The following is a 5,000-nucleotide window of genomic DNA, read 5'->3' as shown; positions in this document are numbered from 1 at the left end:
CTATTGGCAAGGCTGCATCTGCTCTTGTTGTCATCTCCAGCAGGGGTCTGCTGGGAGGGCTGCATTTGCTCTTGTTGTCATCTCCAGCAGGGGTCTGCTGGGAGGGCTGCATCTGCTCTTGTTGTCAGCTCCAAAAGGGGTCTACTGGCAGGGCTGCATCTGCTCTTGTTGTCATCTCCAGCAGGAGTCTGCTGGCAGGGCTGCATCTGCTCTTGTTGTCATCTCCAGCAGGAGTCTGCTGGCAGGGCTGCATCTGCTCTTGTTGTCATCTCCAGCAGGAGTCTGCTGGCAGGGCTGCATCTGCTCTTGTTGTTATCTCCAGCAGGAGTCTGCTGGCAGGGCTGCATCTGCTCTTGTTGTCATCTCCAGCAGGAGTCTGCTGGCAGGACTGCATCTGCTCTTGTTGTCATCTCCAGCAGGAGTCTGCTGGCAGGGCTGCATCTGCTCTTGTTGTTATCTCCAGCAGGAGTCTGCTGGCAGGGCTGCATCTGCTCTTGTTGTTATCTCCAGCAAGAGTCTGCTGGCAGGGCTGCATCTGCTCTTGTTGTTATCTCCAGCAGGAATCTGCTGGTAGGACTGCATCTGCTCTTGTTGTCATCTCCAGCAGGAGTCTGCTGGCAGGGCTGCATCTGCTCTTGTTGTCATCTCCAGCAGGAGTCTGCTGGCAGGGCTGCATCTGCTCTTGTTGTCATCTCCAGCAAGAGTCTGCTGGCAGAGCTGCATCTGCTCTTGTTGTCATCTCCAGCAAGAGTCTGCTGGCAGAGCTGCATCTGCTCTTGTTGTCATCTCCAGCAGGAGTCTGCTGGCAGGGCTGCATCTGCTCTTGTTGTCATCTCTAGCAAGAGTCTGCTGGCAGGGCTGCATCTGCTCTTGTTGTCATCTCCAGCAGCAGTCTGATGGCAGGGCTGCATCTACTCTTGTTGTCACCTCCAGCAGGAGTCTGCTGGCAGGGCTGCATCTGCTCTTGTTGTCACCTCCAGCAAGAGTCTGCTGGCAGGACTGCATCTGCTCTTGTTGTCACCTCCAGCAAGAGTCTGCTGGCAGGGCTGCGTCTGCTCTTGTTGTCACCTCCAGCAAGAGTCTGCTGGCAGGGCTGCGTCTGCTCTTGTTGTCACCTCCAGCAAGAGTCTGCTGGCAGGGCTGCATCTGCTCTTGTTGTCACCTCCAGCAGGAGTCTGCTGGCAGTCCTGCATCTGCTCTTGTTGTCACCTCCAGCAAGAGTCTGCTGGCAGGGCTGCGTCTGCTCTTGTTGTCACCTCCAGCAAGAGTCTGCTGGCAGGGCTGCGTCTGCTCTTGTTGTCACCTCCAGCAAGAGTCTGCTGGCAGGGCTGCGTCTGCTCTTGTTGTCACCTCCAGCAAGAGTCTGCTGGCAGGGCTGCATCTGCTCTTGTTGTCACCTCCAGCAGGAGTCTGCTGGCAGTCCTGCATCTGCTCTTGTTGTCATCTCCAGCAAGAGTCTGCTGGCAGGGCTGCGTCTGCTCTTGTTGTCACCTCCAGCAAGAGTCTGCTGGCAGGGCTGCATCTGCTCTTGTTGTTATCTCCAGCAAGAGTCTGCTGGCAGGGCTGCATCTGCTCTTGTTGTCACCTCCAGCAAGAGTCTGCTGGCAGGGCTGCATCTGCTCTTGTTGTCACCTCCAGCAGGAGTCTGCTGGCAGTCCTGCATCTGCTCTTGTTGTCATCTCCAGCAAGAGTCTGCTGGCAGGGCTGCGTCTGCTCTTGTTGTCACCTCCAGCAAGAGTCTGCTGGCAGGGCTGCATCTGCTCTTGTTGTTATCTCCAGCAAGAGTCTGCTGGCAGGGCTGCATCTGCTCTTGTTGTCACCTCCAGCAAGAGTCTGCTGGCAGGGCTGCATCTGCTCTTGTTGTCACCTCCAGCAAGAGTCTGCTGGCAGGGCTGCATCTGCTCTTGTTGTCACCTCCCTAGATAACAACTGTAGTAACTATATTGCCTTAAACATAAAAATTAACTGGGCGTCTACACTGCAAACTGAACTGTTTGCCATCGTAATGGCGCTGAGCTTGACTCTTTGATTATTATTGATTCTGTGTCATCACTGAAGTCTTTTGACTCACATAATGACTAAGAATATGCACACTGGAAAACCCGATGTAGATAATGGTAAGAAACAAAAGAATTAATGAAGAATATTTATAGATTCCATCAGACGTTGATTTACTCCTTCGTGACAAAGTTGATACGCTAGTATTATGAATAACATTATGAGAGGAGTAAATAATGAAAGCGAATGCCATATGAATGTAGTTACAAGCCTGAGTAGATCTGTCATTCACTATGATAACATGAACGTAGATAAGTACTTTCATGGAGCAACTTGTAATGTGAACACTGATGTTGTAGTAGCCAGACTTAGACTTGGTTACAAGTTCTTCTGGCAGTTTGACAGACACACAGATGATGATCAAACTAAATACAAAGTATGTGTCAGTCTTATGGTCACTTTCTTAAACACTACGTATGTGCTTCATTGCCCACTTATTGGAGAATACACAGATATACAGTATGATGGCTATGTTATATGTCAAGGTATCTTATTAATGGAAATATGATACGAGACATATTAAGTAAACGTTCTAAATTTACTTGAATCAGATGTCAAATGCAGATAAAAATCCAGATGTACTCCTGTTAACCCTTTTTGCGGTCTAGTTCCTGGGCCTTTTGTGTGTTCACGTGGATATAGTGTACACTAAACTATGCCATCCACAGGATGTCATAGTGTGTACACTATATCCACGTACAGGATGGCATAGTGTGTATCCTATATCCATCCACAGGATGGATATAGGATACACACTTAAACTAACCACTACCGTCCACAGGATGGATATAAAGTGTACACTAAACTAGCCACTACTGTCCACAGGATGGATATAAAGTGTACACTAAACTAGCCACTACCGTCCACAGGATGGATATAAAATGTACACTAAACTAGCCACTACCGTCCACAGGATGGATATAAAGTGTACACTAAACTAACCACTACCGTCCACAGGATGGATATAAAGTGTACACTAAACTAGCCACTACCGTCCACAGGATGGATATAAAGTGTACACTAAACTAGCCACTACCGTCCACAGGATGGATATAAAGTGTACACTAAACTAACCACTACCGTCCACAGGATGGATATAAAGTGTACACTAAACTAGCCACTACAGTCCACAGGATGGATATAAAGTGTACACTAAACTAGCCACTACAGTCCACAGGATGGATATAAAGTGTACACTAAACTAGCCACTACCGTCCACAGGATGGATATAAAGTGTACACTAAACTAGCCACTACCGTCCACAGGATGCATTTGAGGTACAAAATAAAGCAGCAGGTACTTATCAAACACCTTTTCAGACAGGGTCTTTATCACTCTCTATTCGATAAAAACTCATTTCATTTCTCCTACACTTTCTCACACCCTAATATAATGTTTCTCACACTCACACAGGACCCCACAGCTTCCCACAGTTGCTCTTATGCGCGCCCTCCAATAATTTTGACAAGGTGACAAGGGTGAAGCAGAGGTGGAAGGGGGGGTTAAATAGAGGTGGGAGGGGATGAAGTGAGGGTGGGAGGGGTTAATGAAGGAGAAAGAGGTAATCCCTCCCGCCCTCCAGTAAGCCACCGAAAATAATCGTATCGAAATTAAGAGGACAAAACCTCAAGCCATGACACCGTAGCCAGAGGAAGGTGGGGGACTCAGTCCACATGAGAATTCCAATGTTTTGGTCGCATTTGCTTAAGATACGAATATTTTGCGCCTAATGGGCGCTCAGTCCATGTGAAAATTCCAATGTTTTGGTCGCATTTGGTAGATATATGATTATTTATTCAGAATGAGTGCAACTATTTTGGATCTTATTGGGAGTGTGGATAGAGGTTTAAATATTAATGATGGAATGTGTGTTGGTTGAAGGGTTTAATTAGTGTGTGTAAATGAGAGTAGAAATATGATATGGATGTTAGAGAGAGAGAGAGAGAGAGAGAGAGAGAGAGAGAGAGAGAGAGAGAGAGAGAGAGAGAGAGAGAGAGAGAGAGAGAGAGAGAGAGAGAGAGAGAGAGAGAGAGAGAAAGTAATTCTATTAAAGTTTCATTTTCGTGATCCCATTAGCTGCGGTCAGTGGCACGTGCCCGCTCATGTAGTGCAGATGTGTGTGTGTGTGTGTGTGTGTGTGTGTGTGTGTGCGTGTGTGTGTGTGTGTGTATGTGTGTATGTGTGTATGTGTGTGTGTGTGTGCGTGTGTGTGTATGTGTTCTGTGTGTGTCTGTGTGTGTGTTGTGTGTGTGTGTGTGTGTGTGTGTGTGTGCATGTGTGTGTGTATGTGTGTGTGTGTGTGTGTGTGTGTGTGTGTGTGTGTGTGTGTGTGTGTGTGTGTGTGTGTATGTGTGTGTGTGTGTATGTGTGTGTGTGTGTGTGTGTGTGTGTGTGTGTGTGTGTGTATGTGTGTGTGTGTGTGTGTGTGTGTGTGTGTGTGTGTGTGTGTGTATGTGTGTGTGTGTGTATGTGTGTGTGTGTGTATGTGTGTGTGTGTGTGTGTGTGTGTGTGTGTGTGTGTGTGTGTGTGTGTGTGTGTGTGTGTGTGTATGTGTGTGTGTATGTGTGTGTGTGTGTGTGTGTGTGTATGTGTGTGTGTGTGTGTGTGTGTGTGTGTGTGTGTGTATGTGTGTGTGTGTGTGTGTGTGTGTGTGTGTGTGTGTGTGTGTATGTGTGTGTGTGTGTGTGTGTGTGTGTGTGTGTGTGTGTGTGTGTGTGTGTGTGTGTATGTGTGTGTGTGTGTATGTGTGTGTGTGTGTATGTGTGTGTGTGTGTGTGTGTGTGTGTGTGTGTACTCACCTAGTTGTACTTACCTAGTTGAGGTTGCAAGGGTCGAGTCCGAGCTCCTGGCCCCGCCTCTTCACTGATTGCTACTAGGTCACTCTCCCTGAGCCGTGAGCTTTATCATACCTCTGCTTAAAGCTATGTATGGATCCTGCCTC

At 47.7% G+C, this 5,000-nt stretch overlaps 1 protein-coding gene across 3 annotated transcripts in view; it reads right to left on the bottom strand.

Moving 5' to 3' along the window:
* The window catches only part of LOC138853773 (insulin gene enhancer protein ISL-1-like), a 562,317-nt gene that overhangs the window by 40,849 nt on the left and 516,468 nt on the right, over window positions 1-5,000 (bottom strand). The window lies entirely within an intron of this gene.

Source organism: Cherax quadricarinatus, chromosome 39, assembly GCF_038502225.1.
Source record: "Cherax quadricarinatus isolate ZL_2023a chromosome 39, ASM3850222v1, whole genome shotgun sequence".
Lineage (NCBI taxonomy): Eukaryota > Metazoa > Arthropoda > Malacostraca > Decapoda > Parastacidae > Cherax > Cherax quadricarinatus.
The sequence above is the reverse complement of the archived record's forward strand: the minus strand, read 5'-3'. Positions and strand labels throughout refer to the sequence as shown.